This window comes from Sminthopsis crassicaudata, chromosome 1 (assembly GCF_048593235.1).
Source record: "Sminthopsis crassicaudata isolate SCR6 chromosome 1, ASM4859323v1, whole genome shotgun sequence".
Taxonomy (NCBI): domain Eukaryota; kingdom Metazoa; phylum Chordata; class Mammalia; order Dasyuromorphia; family Dasyuridae; genus Sminthopsis; species Sminthopsis crassicaudata.
Window position 1 is genome coordinate 370297803 of NC_133617.1, and position 19345 is coordinate 370317147.

General features: G+C 38.1%; 1 long non-coding RNA gene across 1 annotated transcript in view; it reads right to left on the reverse strand.

Moving 5' to 3' along the window:
* Window positions 1–907: 907 nt before the first annotated feature.
* LOC141549638 (uncharacterized) overlaps window positions 908–19345 on the reverse strand; it is a 41320-nt gene continuing 22882 nt past the window's right edge. Inside the window, exons 2-3 of the long non-coding RNA XR_012484407.1 lie at window positions 12909–12998; window positions 908–1487 (exon numbers count right to left, since the gene is read on the reverse strand). This is a non-coding gene — a long non-coding RNA (uncharacterized LOC141549638). The remainder of the gene's footprint in view (window positions 1488–12908; window positions 12999–19345) is intronic.

Sequence of the window (19345 nt, forward strand, 5' to 3'; positions counted from 1 at the left end):
CCGTATGCCTCAGTTTCCTCATCTGTAAAATAAACTGGAGAAGGAAATGGCATGCTCCAAGACTTTTGCTAAGAAAACCCCAAATGGGGTCATGGAGAGTTACCCACTAATGAAAATGGGAGAATACACACAAAACTTCCACTTCGGGAGCTTCTCTTCTTCCAAGAACGAAAGGCAGGGGGGACAGGACACGCACTGGTTAAGCGCCTGCTGTGTGCCAGACACTGGCCTTTGTCTCATTCCATCTTCACATCAGCTCTGCAAGTACTTCTCCTTTGTGAAGAAAGAATCCTTCAGGAGAAAGAAGAGGAAGAACTCTCAACATTTGCTCAAGGAAAAGTATTGTTTTTCCATTCTGAAAGTGTGAGAGTGTCACCATAGTAATTATCTCTTCCATTTAGCCCCCAAAGATTAATGTTGTTAAGCTTAATTGGCATCTTGCTTCTGGCTCGTTCACCCACATGAGGAGATGGCCAGGGCTCTCCCATGGGCTGCCTGTCTGGGCCCACTGGGCCAGTCCCAGTGTCCCAGCTCCCAGGAAAATAACCTGCCTCACCAAAGCCAGCTGCCGGGTCCCTGGCCAGGGGCATGGGGAAAGGAGATCTGAGGGAGTCTCTCGGTAGAAATTTGCATTAATCTGGAAGGAAATGACAGTCCTCATTGTGTTGTTACTGTTTTTTTAAAGTGCCAGCCCCTCTGAGTCCATCATCAAATTCTCATACATGAGAGAAGACTTCTGTGGACATGAACAATGGGATGGCCTTTGGAAGGGAGTTAAACTTTTAAGAAAATCCCTAATATTTAATCTATATATATATATATATATATATATATATATATATATATATATATATATTTAAGAAATCCATTTTATAAAGGATACAGACTTTCCAAACCAATCCTTCATATAAAAGAGAATTAAAATTGCTCCCCCTTAAAGGGAAGAACTAGTCCTCTCCTCTTCCTCCCCCTTGAGTTTGGGTAGGCAACCATCAAGTACTAAAGTGAGCAGAGTCCAGGATACTGATAGAATACTCTCCAGGTCGAGGAGCAGGGAAAAGCATTGCATCCAGGAAGTCTCTTCAGAAGGCAGAATAATCAGAGCAAAATCAGGAGCCTGGTACAACCTCAGGGACGCTGACAAGGCTAGAAGTGGGAGTAACAGTGAAGGATAAACAGTGCCCCAAGCAAGAATCACCCCATTTCCTAAGAGGGGGCTAGTGAAGGGTAAAGTCTGGTTCCCACTGCCACTGCCTACTACCAGACAAGAAGCAGGATGACAAGGTAGACAAAGAGTCACCCCAATTTGCCACAATCAGATCTTCTGTGCTCTTCTGGGTTTTGGTGATGAGCCAAGTCCTCCGCTTTCTCCTTCAACTGCAGAGCAGCCCAGCCTTCCCCCATCATTCTCCATGGCAACAGCCAAGTTCACAGGCATGGGGCAGAATTAGGACCAATAGGTGGAAGTTGCAGGAGGCAGATGTCACCTGAATATAAAGGAAATTTTCTTAATTGGAGCTGGTTGTCAATTCAGGAGAGCATTGCAAGACTCCCATAAAACAAAATTCACAAGGACTACAACAATGCGAAGAAAAATCCCCCAAACTGAGTGCTATATAATTAAACTTCATCCCTTCAAAAGAGGTCAGAAAATGTTCCTCCCTTGCTTCTTTGCAGAGTTGGAGGATTATGGCTGCAGAATGGTTCATATACCACCAGATTTAGTGTATATTGTTCCCTGTTTTGCTGGACTTCTTTCTTTCTCTCTTCTTTGTTTTTGGTTACAAGAGACAGCTCCATAAGAATAGGATGTTAAAAAATAAAGAGATAAAAACAAAAGATAATAACATTTACAATTTTTAAGAATTAGTACTATTTTTTTTATGGTGGCAAGGAATTGGAAAATGAGTAGATGCCCATCAATTGGGGAATGACTAAATAAATTGTGGTTTTAGAATGTAATGGAACATTATTGTTCTATAAGAAATGATGAGCAGACTGATTCCAGAAAAACATGGAAAGATTTGCATAACTGATACTTAGTGAAGTGAGCAGAACCAGGAAAACTGTACCAGAAAATTGCACACAGCAATAACAAGATTATGGGATGATCAAGGATTGGTTCTTCTCAGCCAATCCAAGACAATTCCAATAGACTTGGGATAGAAAATGCCATCAGCATCCAAAGAGAGACCTATGGAGACTGAATGCAAATTGAAAAATACCATTTATGCCTTTTTTTTTTGTTTTGTGCTTTCTCATGTTTTTAACATGATCTCATGATCTTTCTTTCACAATATGATTAATATGGAAATATGTTAAAAATGATTATACATATACAACCTATGTCAGATTGTCTGCTGTCTTGGGGAGGGGGAAGGTAAGGGAGGATTGGAGAAAAAAAAATTGGAACTCAAAATCTTACAAAAATGAATGTTGAAAACTATCTTTACATGTCTTTGGAAAAAATGAAATATTATTTAAAAAAAACTAGAGCTGTCCAGCATTGAATAGTCAGCATTGACAAGTACTGAGTTCCTAATCTTCAGAGATCATTGGGTACTTAGATAAATGTCTATAATGGACCTTATAAACATAATTCATGCTTTGGGTTGGAAGTAGACAAGATGACCCCTCAGAGCTCTTCCAAATCTTTAATACTGTGGGTCCAAATTTATGCTATAATCATTCAAGTCATCAAAGGACAGACTCCAGATCCCTCTTTACCATAAAGTTTCATAAGTTCAGGGTTCCTTGAAATTGTATGTGCCCCACCTCTCAGATTAGCTAAGATGACAGTAAAAGATACTGATGAATGTTGGCTAGGATGTGGGAAAACTGGGACATTAATACATTGTTGGTGAAGTTGTGAACTAATCCAACCATTCTGGAGAGTAATTCTGAACTATACCCAAAGGGATATCAAACTGTGCATACCCTTTGATCCATCAGGATCTCTATTTGGCTTACATACCAAAGAGATCTTAAAGAAGGGAAAGGGACCTGTATGTGCCAAAATGTTTGTGGCAGCCCTCTTTGTAGTGGCCAGAAACTGGAAACTGAATGGAGGCTCTTCAGTTGGAGAATGGCTGAATAAATTATGGTATATCAATGTTATGGAATATTATTGTTATGGGATGTTATTGTAAAAAGGACCAGCAGAATGATTTCAGAGAGACCTGGAGAGACTTACATGAACTGATACTAAGTGAAATGAGCAGAACCAGGAGACTGTTATACACAGCAACAATAAGATTATGCGATGATCAATTCTGGTGGACATGGATCTTTTCAACAGAAAGGTGATTCAGGCCAGTTCCAATAGTCTTGTGATGGAGAGAGCTCTCTGCACCCAGAGAGAAGACTGTAGTAACTGAGTGTGAATCACAGCATAGAATTTTTACTTTTTTTGTTGTAATTTGCTTGCATTTTGTTTTCTTTTTCATTTTTTTCTTTTTGCTCTAATTTTTATTGTGCAGCATGATAATTATGGAAATATACATAGAAGAACTGCACATGTTTAATATATATTGGATTGCTTGCCATCTGGGGGAGGGAGTGGGAGGAAGGGAGGCAAAAAATTGAAACACAAGGTTTTGCAAGGGTGAATATTGAAAATTATCTATGCAATATGTTTTGAAAATAAAAAGCTTTAATAATGACAAAAACTATATGTGTCCTCAGTACATTTAAACAGGATTTTGTGGGCATTTACTTTGTAGAGAAGAGGAAGGGAAAGGATAAGCATTTATATACTATCTACTTTACTGAGGCAGCTAGTGTGGGGCCTGGTTTCAGGAGGAGTTGAGTTCAAATCTGGCTTCAGAGACTTACTGTGTGATGCTGGGCAAGCCATTTAATCTCTACCTCAATTTCCTAATCTGTAATGTGAGAATAATAATAGCATCTTCCTCTCAAGGTTGTTTTGAGTAGAAAATGAGCTAATATTTGTAAGTGCTTAACAGAGTGCCTGACACATAGCAGGATATTATATAAATATTGGCTACAGCTATTGTGCCAGGCAATTTGCTGTGTACATTTTTATAAAAATTATCTCTTATAATAACCCTGCTAAGTAGGTTCTCTTTATTAAGTCCGTTTTACAGTTAAGAAAACAGGAGGCAAACAGGTGATTTGCCCAATATCACATAGTCAATAAATGTCTGAGATCAGATTTTAACTTAGATCTTCCTGACTCCAGATCCAGTATATCCAAGAGAGACAGAGGCAGAGAGACAGAAACAAAGAGACATACAGAAATAGTCAGAAAGAAAGACAGAAAGAAAGATGATAGAGACAGACAGAGACAGAGAGAGAAAGAAAGAGACATACAGAAACAGAGACTGAAAGAAAGATAGAAATAGATATGATAAAGAGAAAGAGACAGACAGACAGAGAGATATCTCAGGAGTATGCAGTGTGTGTGTGTGTTATGACAACTACTACTTCATTTTGCTTTGTTTCTTTTTCTTAAGTCATTATATGTATAGCATATGTACATAGCCCTCTCTTGCCCAGAAAATTAGAATGCAGCTGAGATGGATGAGAAAAATCCTCAGTATATTCTGATCCAAAGAGTGAAGGCTGTGACTTCCTCCATCTTAAAGGGGAGCAGAAAACTAAGCAGCCATGTAGATAGGGAGATAAGGGAAGTTCCAGAATAAGTAACCAGGGAGAGAACGAGAGAAGGTGGGAGTCTGGAGTCTGGAACCAGGGAGAAGGGTGGATGCTCAGCTTTGCCACAGCCACTACTGCCCCTGCCTCTTTTTTTTCACCCAGGGAAAGGCAAGCTAAACAATTTGGAGCCCATGAACAGCAGTGCTAGCTTTCTCTGATGCTGAGAACCAGACAGGTATGAGTTCCTATTTTCTCATCCCTTACCATGCTCTGGTTCTTGGGCTGAGCTATACAGTTAGTTCTTCTTTTAAAACTTTAAGGGTCTTTTTGGTTTCTGCATTTTATCCTGTGTTCTCAAACCAAAAGCATTGGTTTCTCTGAGATATTGTTCATTGTATGTCTGTGTCCTTGTAAGGGGAGAGGAAGACCAAAAATAGCTGATAGCTAGGATCACCCAAGGACACAAATAGAGAAAGGGAAAGTCCCTTTCTAAGTCACTGGGATTTTTCCCAAGTGGGGACTCAAGTGGAACAAAGGTATCTTATTGACACTTATTATTATTATTGATCCTTAAAAGTAGAGAAAGAATTAAATTAATCCAAACCACACAAATTGAGGTAGCATTTTTTAGAGGGAAACTTAGTAAATAGGAGAAAGCCCCCTTTGACCCAGTGGCTTCAGAAAGCCATGGATAAAGAGTAGCTTGTTGAGAGAAAGAGAAAAAAAGAAAGACGGAGACATAGAGATAGGGACAGAGAGAAAAAGAGAGACAGAGAAAAAAGAGAAAGAGAAATAAATACAGAGATAGAAATAGACTAAGAGAAAAAGAGACCCAGAGACACAAATATAAATGGAGCCAGAGAAAAAAGGAGAAAGAAAAATAGAGACAGAGACACAGAAACAGAGAGATACAGAGACAGAGACAAAGAAAGGGACAGAGAGAAACAGAAAGATGAAAAAGGAAAGAGGCTTGTTTTCTTCCTCAACCAAGCACTCCTGCTCCCAGTTCCTTTTCAAAAAATAATGACTATAGACTACATTTATTTAATAAAAGTTTCCACAAGGGGCAGCTAGGTGGCACAGTGGATAGAGCATCAGCCCTGAATTCAGGAGGACTTGAGTTCAAATCTAGTCTCAGACACTTAACACTTCCTAGCTGTGTGACCCTGGGCAAGTCACTTAACCCCAGCCTCAGGGGAAAAAAAAATAAATAAATAAAATAAAGTTTCCACATAAGACTGAAGTGATTTGGACGAGAATTTTCTCTGTTATACCTTTTGCAGAGGAGACAGAGGACCAGCCTTAGAATGAGGAAGATATGGGTACATGCCCTACTTCTGACATATACTGTGTGACTTCCAGGGAACTTATTTGACCTCTAAATGAGACTTATAAACCTCTAAAACTTACAGACAAGTTGCTGACTGACATCATTGTGTACCCATGGGAGCTACTTGTAACAAGGAAATAACAGGTCTAGATTTGCCTCCCCCATGCCCAGACATTTATAGGTGATGGCAAGATCAAGGATATGATCATTTCTGTGTGTAGTTGAGGTAGTTTGGAGAAACAGGTCATGGGAAATGAGTAAATTAAGGGACTAGCAGCTTAGCATGTTTGAGGGAGTATTAATATCTTGAAGTACCTTGGAGTTCTCAATTTGAGGGCAGAAGTAGAGGAGAGAAAGACTTTAAGTGAGACACTGAACTAATTGAAGAAAAAAGGGGAGTGTCTTGGAAGTCATATATAATAGCTAATAAAATTTTGACTGGATGATAGACATGGATTTGAAGGAGTAGGACAGTGTAGTGCTTAGACGAAATATAAAATGTTGGATTATATTCTTTAAAAACTGCTGATATTAACTTTAGATACACTAAGATGTCAGCTTCTAAAATGGTTAGAACTATAGCTTAAAAATTGTTACTGAATTCTATTCTAATAGTTCTGTTAATACTTGTGATTCTTCTATGCTTAGCATTCCCTTTTTGTGAGTTAGGGATAAATTATGTCCCACCCAATTCATTTTGCACCTTAAGTACTTCTTTTACCTATTCCCTTACGTACTTTGGAAGCCCTAGACTTCTGAGTCTACATTTAATTTACTATAATTAATACCGTCCTAGGGACATGGGAGTAGGGGTTTTGCTGAAGTGCCAATGGTATGGGAAAGAAGGAGTCCTCTGGCACCAGAGGGAGGTTCCCTAGCACTGTTCTAACTCCACAAATGGCAAAGGCTGGGTACCAGATAGGGAGGAGTGAGTGCTCCAGCCCCTGAGGCCTCAGCTGAGCTGTTTTGCTATGCTAGATCTATTTAAGGTATGATGGCTATTTTTAAAATTTGTGAATTTGGTACACAGCTGGGAGATGACTCTCATTGCTAAAGAAAGACCAATCCTTTAGCAAGAAGTTGGATATGGGGCCTTCTCAGGAAAAAGGCAACATGTTTGTCTCAGGTGCTGATCTGCACAAAGATTTCCAAATGCCACAGATGAAACTAAGCAAAAGGAGAGAGAATTAATGGGGTCTGGCCAACTGGCCCTACTGAGTCTGAAAAGAGAAGTAGGGTTCCAAGTCTAGGAGAATTGATCTTGATTCTTCACTTCCTAGAAATAATTCTGGCAGTAGGAACCCAGGACTGATGTCAAGGGATCATAGGATTAGAGTCAGAAGCATTCCCAGAGTCCATCTAGTCCAATCCTCCTTATTCTCCAAAGACACATAGTGAACACCATCTTGTGCTGAGAATTATATTATTATACTATATGAGACCTTAGAGATCAATTAATCTAATTTTTTTCATTTAAAAACAAGGCACACAGTTAGTAAACAGGAGAGACCAGTCCTCTGATGCCAATTGAGTGCTCATCACAACACAAGGCAGTATGGCACATTTACCCAAATGAGTGGAACCGACAGTCAATGCTACAACAGAGCAGGGAAAGGTCATCATGGCCCTAGCACAGTCTTACAACTCCTGCCTTGACATCCTAATAATCCTGTTTGCCTCAGTTTCCTCCTCTGTAAAATGAGTTGGAGAAGGAAATGGCAAAACCACTCTATTATTTTTGCCAAGAAACTCCAAATGGGGTCACAGAGAGTTGAACACAATTAAACAACTTCCCTTAGAATAAAAATGAAAATACTGACAAAGTCCTTACTCTGCCACCCAAAATGTTCGAGATCCTGCCAACTTTCAGAAGAACTGGAGGCAGATTAAATTTAAAACATGGTGCATTTGGCACTCTTCAGACAGAAGAATCATTACCTAAAGGAAAGCAGAAGCAGATGTTAACAGGCACCTGAAATGACCTGATTATTATAACTGGGCACTGCATTTGACCTTATTTCCTGGGATCAAAAGTACAATTGAAATAAGCTGGGCTGTAGTTTTCATTTTCTGACAAGAGAAAGAACACAAATTCATGCATGAAGACAACTTTTATTTCCTCCCCTGGATCTAAGCCCAAAGAATCTTTCATCTATCACATGGACTCTGTTCTAAACTTTATATTCTAAAGGAAGCTGTACAACATGGCGAATGACAACTTCAATTAGAGGTTTACAAAGAACCCAGACCATCCAATAGGATGGTTCTTCTACAAGGTATCCTTAAAGTCTTACTGCAGCCTTAAGCTATTAAAACTAAAAACTGACCAAGACTTTGGGGACACCAAACTCCTTATACAGAGTACAGAAAATTAAAGTGTGCACCAGGGATGACATTTCTACCAAAGACTAAAACAATCTATTCCACGTACTTTGCTTTCTAATAATTTAATAAGAAAGAAAGAAAAATCAGATCTGCTAGGGCAATGGATAATTAAAATATCAGATTGTTTCAAATATCATATTTTTATTTAATTTTTGACACATTCTACACCACTGCCAGGTCATGATGGCATGTATTAACAAACACCTGTAATATAGCTTCTCTGTGTTAGTGGGAGTCCTATGCTTTAGATGTGAATTGTGCTGAGAAGCAGTAATCATTTCGTTGTGAGATTTTAGGGGCCAGATTTATAATTTCCCCTAAACAGATGGTCATCCAACAACAGCCATAGACATCAGAACCCACAGGGAAGTCAGTATTTTCTTCAGAAAAGAGATCTGTGAAGACTTGGTAAGCACTAGTGCAAATACTTAATGAACCCCCTAAGTCTCCCCATTTAAAAAAAAAAAAGGCAACCTATTTAACTTGAAAACAATTTTACCCACAGTACTCCGGCCACACCATAAAAAAAACATAACAGTAAGATCCCTGTGAAATATTTGATTTATTAAAAATGCAAACAGATAGGCCTAAAAAGATGAATTCACTAAAAAGTGCATTTCTCTACGGAACAGAATGAATTAACCTGCTGGATGAGATTAAAATTCTGTCTTTCCTAACAAAGATGGTCTGCAGCCCCCTGGTGGCTACAAAATTAATCAATTCTATCTACTTCCAGAGAAACGATGGATAGAAATTTACCAGAATGAGCAGAGGAACCTGTATAGACAATTAAGAATAGGTGAATGATACGTCCCATAGCAGAAAATGTGATCATCAAGAAAAAGAAGATAAAGTCAGACTTGTATAGGGGCATATAAAGTTAAGATTAATAAACTCTGGAAGTCTTGAAACACTATGCAAATAGGAAATATCAATTACAGGAAAAACAATCAATAGTCCAGAAAAGAATCCTGCTTTTGCCACTAATTGTCCATGTGGCCTCAGGCAAATTAGTTTCCACTCTTTGGGACTCAGTTTCCCCAACTGTAAAATGAAGATATAGGACTAGATTATTTTACAAATTTCATCATCCTGCGATTCAATGATTCAGGGGATGCTATAACTCAATAAATATGAATTTACTCAGTCAGCTACCTATGTGCCAGACACCATAAGGGAAGCAAATTGTCCATGCCCTTTAGGAGTTGGGGAATCAAGAATAACATAAATGAAATAACTAGAAAATTCAGGAAAGTAATACAATTATATGTTTAAGCTATCATTCAACAAGATGAATGTTGAAAACTATCCTTGCATGTATTTGAAAAAATAAAATATAATTAAAGATTTGAAAAAAGTTAAATAAAAAATAAAAATAGAGAAGGAATAAAAAAGTATTCTGATAATAAGGCTTAAAAAAATAAGTTCTCATTCAATCATTTTCTTGGCAAAGATAGAAGAGTGATTTGCCATTTCCTTCTCCAGGACATGTTTACAGATAAGGAAACTGAGGCAAGCAGGGTTAAGTGACTTGCCCAGTATCACACACTAGTAAATATCTGCGGCTAGATTTGAACTAAGGAAGATGAATTTTCCTGACTCTAGGACCAACATTTTCTCCCTCTACCATCTAACTGCCCTTTAAACTGAGGCGAATGAAATAAGTGTACAAAAAATAGATAGATTAGTGAAGACTTGAATAATATCAATTATCATTTATTAATCACATTAAGATTATCAGTGATTTATATTATCTTATTTCATGCCACCACAACCCTATGAGATTGAGGCAATTATTGTTCACATATATAAATGAAGAAATTGAAACTGAGAAGCTAATTGATTTGACCATAAGTTACACACCTAGTGAGCATCTGAAGACGAACTTGAACCCAAATCTAAGTGGTATATTGAATAGACTATTGGATTTGGAATCAGGAAAACCCAATTTTGAATCCTGCTTCAGATACTTTCTAGTTGTATCACCCCGAATAAGTCCCTAAACCAATTTTGGTCTCAAGTTTTCTCATCTATGACATGGTGATCATAATAATAGCGCCTACTTAATGGGGCTACTGAGAGGATCTAGTGAAAGACATATGTAAAATGTTTTACAAACCTCAAAGCACTACATAATGGTGTTGTTGCAGTTGCTATTATTAATATTAATTAATAATTAAACTCCAAGAACCATATAAGGGAATAATATTAAGAAAGCTATGAAGGGACTTGAAAACAGTTGCTATTGTTTTTTTTCCTTTGTTCTCCAAGAGGATCATGACATCAGGGAGGTGGTGCCATGACCTGCAAATGATTTGGATTTAAGTGAGGGAGAGCTGGGCAAAGTCACCTGCCTCAGTTTCTCCTCTAGAGCCATCTGAGTCCAGTGACTAGATATAGAGCAGGACGACTGGGATAGAGATTTGGCTTCATTCCATTATTATTTTTGTTTGTTATTGTAATCATTGTGTGTATTATTATCCTGGTTCTTATTTACTTCATCCTGTTTCAGTTCATACAAGTCTTTCCATGATTCTCTAAATTCCTCATATTTATGATTTCTGACAAAAGAATAATATTCTATTCTATTTATAGCTACAGAATTATTTTACTCATCCTTTTTACATTGCTTTGGCTTTGCATAGCTTTGGCTCTTCATAGTTTTTGTGGGCCAGTATTTTTTTTTTTTTGCTTAGGCAATTAGGGTTAAGTGGCTTGCCCAGGGTCACACAGCTAGGAAGTGTTAAGTGTCCAAGGTCAGATTTGAACCCAAATCTTCCTGGTGGTACTCTATCCACTGCACCATCTAGCTGCCCACGGGCCAGCATTCTTACATAGATCATTGATGGTAACGTTGAAGAGTTAAACATTTCTGCAACAATCTTTATAGACTCTTCCTTTTTTATCAGTGTTGTATAAATTTAGACTCAGTCTATTGACTTTACACTATGTGGAATGTCTTCCCATGATGTTCTTTTTCCAACCAAGGTAAATGTTATCATACTGCTGGCTCTCTTGATATACAAGTTATCATACAACCTGCTGGGTGACAGAATGCTGGGCATACAAAACCAGCCTCAGACACTGGCTGTGCGACTCTGGCAAAAGTCACTCAATCTCTGTTGGCCTTAGTTCTTCAACTATAAAATAGTGCCTATTATTATAATATATAATTATAATCCCTACTTCCTGGGGTTGTTCTTAAGATCAAATAAGATAATATTTGTAAAGCACTTAACACAATTTTAAACTGACAATAAGTGCTTAATAAATGTTTGCTTCTCCCCCCTCCCGTAGCATCAGAGTTCATCTAAACACCAGAAGACCTCTAGTCCAACTCCTTTATTCTACTGAGACTTTGAGAAACTTAATGATTTGCCAATGGCCATATAAAGAAGGGATCTGAATCTAGATCCCCTGACTCTAAGCCACTTTTCTTTCCATAATACCACAGACTTCCCTAGGCTTTACATATAGTTTCTACTTTGGTTTTTTAATAAGTTTCATCTCTAATCAAGGCCTGTTAAATACCTTCTGCAATTGTTGCAGCTTTCCTACAATACACAGACACAATCATCTACATAAAGATCAAATTCATGTGTTCACCCCCAGGTAATCAGAGCAGTTAACCTGTTGGGGCAACAAGGAAATAGCTATTGCCACCCTTTACAAGGATTACAGCAATTCCAATAATAGCATTGACAGACTACTTTAAAGCCTGCAAAGTGCTTTATATGTCACCTTATTTAATTTTCATAATAACCCTGTGAAAGAGTTGTTATATTATTATTATTTCCATTTTGCAGATAAGGAAATAGACTGAAAAAAGTTAGCTGATTGGCTCAGGATCATATAGATATTAAGTAACTAAGACAGAATTCCCTCAGGTCTTCCAAATTCCAAGTTCAAAATTCTATCCACTGCACCACCTAGCTGTCTCTCCAGGATTATCTTAAAATTAGCTTTTAATGATTGTGAAGCAAGGATTTGGGTGTTTTTGTTTGTAGGATGGGGTTCAAAAAGATTCTCCATTTGGTTTCCTGGAGAGGATATTGGCTTGGAACACTTTATTGATTAGAGTAAGGCCTATTCTATGGCCACTGGAAACCAGGAAATACAATTAAAAAAAAAGTCTTAAAAATAAAGGAACCATTTTGCAGGAATAGCTCCACTCTATTCCAAAGAGCTTGACATGAAGCAAAGAATCTTCTTCTGGCAGTGAAATATCCATTCCATCAAAGTCTCAAAAGAAAAAAACAGCTCTCTGTGTGCGAGAAAGCCATAGGCTTTCTTCCTTATTTGGATATCTGACTATGTGAAGTTTTTGCTTTTCTTAGAGAGTTATAGCAAATATATAAAGTCAAAAGGATTTCTCCACTGGACAAATGGACAAAGGAGAGAATGAACAATTGTCAAAAAAAGAAATATAAGCCACTACAACTATATGAAACATTATGCCCAATTGCTAATCAAAAGAAAAATGAGAAATCAAAGCAAGTGTGAGGTTTCATCTCATATTCAGAAAATTGACAAAGGTGGCATAAAATGGAAATATTCAATCAGGTCAATTAGATACCTTGGGCAATTGCTGAAGCTTTCCTGGAATAATTAGATGCAGTCATCCACATAAAGGTCAGCTTCATGAGGTTATCATCTTAAGGAGGGACTGAGGAAAGAAAAATAGGTACATTAATAAGCTGCTGTTAAAGCTATAAACTGATCCAACTAGTCTGGAAAACACTTGGAATTTCCTTTAAAAATATGACTAAATTGTCCATATCCTTTGGTCCAGAGATTTTAGTACTCCAAGGAAGTCTTTTCATTTTTAAGATTCTGTATAACTTGTCACCACCAATCCACTCCACCTCCCTTTATTCCCCTGTCAGCAATTCATCACTCAGAAAAGATTTCTTATAGATATAAGCATAGCTCTTTCCCATTTCCCTACCTCTGCTCATGTAGATCTGTCTGCCTGTCCATCAATTCCCCAATAAAGTTCTTTCTCCTTGAAACTTTGCCTAACCATGCCAACCAAATTGATCTCTTTCCTTCCTCTCAACATTAAGGAATATACTGTCTATGTCACTTCATGTCAGCACTTAATAATAGCCTGAATATATTGTTTTCCAAATGTTTTACTGGAAGTCCCTCCCTCTTCAGTCTTTTGATTATCAATAACGTTGGGTCCTCAAAGAGACCACTGCTAAGGGCAACTAAGTAGCACAATGAAGAGAGAGAAAGAGAGATAGATAGGACAGAGATAGAGACAGGGAGACAGAGAGAGACAGAGAAGAAGGAGGAGAAGGAGGAGGAAGGAGGAGGAGAAGAATGAGGAGGAGGAGGAGGAGGAGGAGGAGGAGGAGGAGGAGGAGGAGGAGGAGGAGGAGGAGAAAGAAGAAAGAAGAGGGACAAGGAGAATGGAAAAGGGAGAGAGGGAAAGGGGGAGGAAGGGGAAGAGGGAGAGACTGAAAGGGGAGAGGGAGAATGAAAGAGGGAGGGAGGGAGAGAGGGAGAGGGAAAAGGAGGAAAACCTTCTACTTATTCTCATCACAACTAAGAGAGAGGAAAAGGAAGAGAACTGCTTATCTTGGATTCTAGGAGTAACTCTGTAAGGAATAATAAGCCAGTGGAGTTATTTTGTTCTAAGACCACCTTATTATTGTGAGGCAGTATAATCCAGTGGATTACTGTACCAGGAAGGCAAAAGATTTGGTTTCAAATCCTTCCTGTTCTCTTTCTTAGCTACATATTGCTTAGCTTCTAGCAGCTTTCGTTTTCCCATCTTTAAAATGGAATCAATAATGTGAATAAGCAGTAGCTACATAGAATGAGATATACTTTATCTGCCTAGCTCACCAAGCTGTGGTCAGGATCCAGGGATATGACATAGATGAAAGCACTTGGAGAAACATGAAGTGTCTTGAAAATGGAAGATGCTCATCACCAAGTGAGATAATTTATATAAAGCTCTTTAGGCAAACTTAAATTGCCTTATAAATGTGAGATGTCACCATCATCCATCATCATCATTGGCCAAGGCCATTTGCTCATGGCCTGGAATTTTTTCTCATTGTGAAAATGGCTGACCTCTCATCCAGAAAGCCTCTCGGACTTATCGAGCAGCGTCCATCTGGAGGCTGCTAACAGGGCGCCCCTTGATTTCTTTGCTCTTCACAATGTACATAGTTCAGGGCTTGACTAAACAGTTATTACTTGTCTCCACGAGGTGTCGCCCTTGTCATTTCCCTGATGATGACGGGGCTCCTAACCCTTGAAAATCCTAAAAGAGGAGATCTGGGCTTGATTCCCAGACTTTCCTGTATTCTTCATATCCGTGTGAGATTACCCAAGGGAGCAACATCAAGTAATTTGTGAAAACAGCATCACTGCGAAGCCTTAAAGAAGGGGGACAACAGCAACTCCAATCCTATGCCCTGGAATAAACTCTGGAGGGGCAGCACTTACTGTGCAATCACTAGAATCACCCAGGAATACTGTTTGGAGATTATCCCTCTTATACAGAATCCCCCAGTCAATGATGTGGTCAGTTTTCATAGATTTTATCTCTTAAGCCCCCAAAAGAGTGCTCAAGGACAGTGCCCTTGTTTTTATCCATCCATACCTATCAATGCTAGAATTTAACACCAAGCCTCTTGATTCAGGATCTTTTCCATACACCATAACTGCTTGCAAGTCAGTCATACTCAATATAATTACAAAACACAATAAATTGTAATTGTTTTTCAGTCATGATTCTTTGTGACTCAGTTTCGGAGTTTTCTTGGCAGATACCAGAGTGGCTTGCCATTTCCTTCTCCAGTTCATTTTACAGATGAGGAAATGGAGGCAAACAAGTTGAGTTACTTGCTCAGGGTCACACAACTAATAAGTATCTGAGGCTGGATATGAACTCAGGAAAATGAATCTTCCTGACTCCAGGCTTGAGACTCTACCCACTGTAACACCTCATGCCCCCAAATCCATACTACAAGATAAATCAATTCTCAATTATCAACTACTAACCTCTTTTGGCCAAAAGTGTCAACTGGAATGGGTAGTATAGAAAGAGCAATAGATTTGGAATTGGAGGAGTTGAGTTCAAATCCCAGCCCCGACTACATATTGGGTGATTTGGGGAAAGAATGAAGGAAAAATGGAAGGAAGGAAGGGAAGGAGGGAGGAAGTAAGTATTAATTAAGCACCTACAATGAGCCAGACACTGTGCCAGATATTTTCTCATTTGATTTTCACAAGGCCCCTGGGATGTAGGTGCTATTATGATCATTGTATAGACAGGGAAACTGAGGCAGATAGAGTTTGTGATTTGCTCAGGGCCATGCAGCTAATAAGGGTCTGAGGTTGGATTTGAATTCAGGTCTTCTTGACTCCAAGCCTTGTGCTCTATTCACTTTACCACTTAACCTCGTGGGGTTTGGATTTCCTCATCTATAAAACAAGTAGGGTTACACTAGACAATTCTTAGGTACTTTCCAGCTCTAAATCTATGATTCCACAGGAACAAATTTCAATATCAATATTAAATATGTTCACTAGATGTCTCCTAATCATCTTCAGATTCTTACAATCCAAATCTCTGCTCCAGGAGGGGACTGAGTTTTAGGATCATAAAATTTAGAAGAATAGAATGATGTAGGGGGGGACATTGTAACTTGGAGTGAGGGCATGATGGGATGAAATCCCTGATTTGATACTTGCTAACTGTGTGACCATGATCAAGTCATATAACTCAACCTCACTTCCATATCTATAAAATAAGAATATAGCATATATCTTACAGGATCAGATTGAGCTCAAATATAGAATAGAAACAGGAGGTGGTAGTGAATAGAGAACAGGACTTTGAATCTCTAAGACCTGGATCCTAATTCTACTTCTTACTCATAAATTGTGAGACTTGATGAAGACAATTAACTCTTTGAACCTTAGTTTCCTCATTTTCAAACAATTGTACCATCTTTACCAGATTGTTGTGAGGATTGAATAAGATCATGTACTTTAATGGAAGCTACTTTTGTTCCTCAATAGTATTTTATTTTTCCAATTACAAATAAAGATAATTTTCAACACTCATTTTGTAAGACTTTGAGTTTTAAGTCTTTTTCTCTCTCCTTTCCTTCTCTCCCCTGCCACAAGACAGCAAGCAATCTGATGTGCCAGACACTGTGCCAGATATTTTTCTTTTCTTCCCTTTCCTACCACAAGACAAACAATCTGACATGTTATACATATACAATTATTTTAAAACATATTTCCATAGTAGTTATATTGTAAAGGGGAAAAAACAGAAAAAAGAAAAACCCATAAGATAGAAAAGGCAAACACACACACACACACACACACACACACACACACACACACACACACACACACAAAGGTAAAAAAATAATATGTGTCAATTCACACTCAGTCTCCATAGTTCTTTCTCAGGATGAAGATGCCATTTTCCATCCAAAGTCTATTGGAAATGCCTTGAGTCACAAAATTGTTAAAAGAGTCAAGTGCATTACAGTTGATCATCCTATTGTTCCTTTGGTTCTGTTCAGTTACTCAGCATCAGTTCGCATAAGTCTTTCAAGGCTTTTTGAAATTGATCTGCTCATCATTTCTTATAGAATAATATTCCATGGGTTAGTTAGGTGACACAGTGAATAGAGTACCAGCCCTGAAGTCAGGAGGACTCTGAGTTAAAATCTGACTTCAGACACTTAAAACTTCCTAACTGTGGACCCTGGGCAAGTCACTTAACCCCAAATGCCTCAGCAAAAATAATAATCCATTCCATTATATTCATATACTATATTCAACCATCCCCAACTGATGAACATCCACTCAATTTAATGGAAGCTACTTTTATCAAAAATGTAAATACCATACAGATGTCAATTAATATTAGAGGTGGAAGAGACCTGTGTAATAATGGTTCATCTATTTCAACCTGCTCATAAATGAGGAACTGTTCTAAACAGTCCAAGGATGTATCAATCCTTTAAAGTTGCCACAGAAAGAGATTGGGTCCTCTCTGGTAGCATTTGGAGAGACTGACCACAGACACACTAAAACAGCAACAACTCATGACAATGTATGACAAAATGCCAAACAAAAGGGAGACAGAAAAGGTTTCTGACTTACAAAAATGAAGAGGATTTAGTCATCCAGACCTGATGTGACAGGAGTCAATGTTAAGGGACCTCACAATAGAAGGTTTAACAAGAGAATAAATTCATCATTATCACATTGGTACAGGCTGTAAATCCTTATACTATCCATCAGCTTCAAATTCAAACACAAACTATTCAACAAATAATCAAAAGTGATCACCACTGTGCTAGGTTGCATGGGAGATACAGTACATTGAATTATAAAAACATTATAGGTGACTTAGTGGATAGATGGAATCAGGAATAGCTGACTTCAAATCTGGTCTCAAATACTTGCTATGTGGGCAAGTCATTTAACTACTATTTGTTAACTACTATTTGTCTCAGTTACTTTATAAAATGGGGGTAATAATAGTACCTACATCAGAGTTGTTGTGAGGATCAAACAAGAGAATATTTGTAAAATGCCTTGCATCTTAAAGCATGATATAAATTCGAGCCAAAAAAGGGGGAAGCAAAGAGTCAGAATGAATGCTATTTGTTCTTGCTTCTCAGCTCCATGGTTGATGAATCCTCCCCACCAAACTAAAAGTCCATTTTCCTAAACCTAGTATTTCTATAGTCCCTTTGCCCCTAAATCCTCCAAATATTTTCATTTCAATGACCACATGGTGGCGTCTCTTTGCCATTTTTTAAATTCATTTTTATAAAGCTTTTTGTTTCCAAAACATATGCATAGACAGTTTTCAACATTCATCCTTGAAAAACCTTGGAACACCCAAATGTTTACCTCACCTTCTTCCCTTCCCCCTACCCCCTCTTCTAGATGGCAGGTATTCCAATATATATTAAAGATGTGCAATTCTTTTATAGATATTTCCACAATTATCATGCTGCACAAGAAAAATCAGGTCAAAAAAGGAAAAAATGAAGAAGAAAACAAAACTGCCACATTCTTTAGGGACTGAAAAATTATAAAAGTCATATTAAGCAGGCAAGCAAATGTTTTTCTTTACTAATCCTCCCTGACCAGCTTTTTAAATCTGAATAATTATTGGAGGCAGTGAAAGGAATGGATAAAGCTAGTCTTAGAGTTGGGAAAACTAGGTTTCAAAATCCACTCCCAAACCCCTTATTATTTGGCTCTAGGCAAGCTGTTTAACCAGGCAGGTAGAGTAGCACATGTGGAGGTCAGGAAGGAAGACCTTAATTCAAATTTGACTTCAGATGCTTACTAGCTATGTGACCCTGAGCAAATCACTTGAGCCTATTTGCCTCAGTTTCCTCATCTTTAAAATAAACTAGAGGAGGAAACGGCAAACCACTCCAATATCACTGGCAAGAAAGCTCCCAATGGGGTCATAAACAGATATGACTGAAAGACTGAACAACAATCACTTAACTACCTCAGCTTCAGTTTCCTCATCAGCAAAATGATTTACTTTGCAAGGTTTTTAATGAGGCTCAATAAAGCATACAAAATGTTTTGCAAACCTTTAAGTGCTACATAAATGTTAGCTATTATTATTCAGTCTACAACTTGATTATCATCTGTATAAATCAGGAGACGGTTTGACTTCCTCAGCATTGAAGGAAAGAAAGAAGGAAACAAGTCAGGATATAATCACAAGTAAAAAGAAATTCCTTTCTCTTATTATGCTTTAAAGGGGGAAGACAACACACAGGAGAGAGACAAACCTTTGCTTAGGATCACACAACTAAGTAAATGCCTGAATCCAGTTTGAATTCAGGTCATCCTGATTCCAGGCCCAACACTTTATCCACCATGCCATCAACTACCTGTAATTGGAACAAACCCAAGAAGAGTATTGTAGCCAATGTGATTATTATTGAAGAGGCTTGTTACTGATGACACAAGAGAATATATATTCAA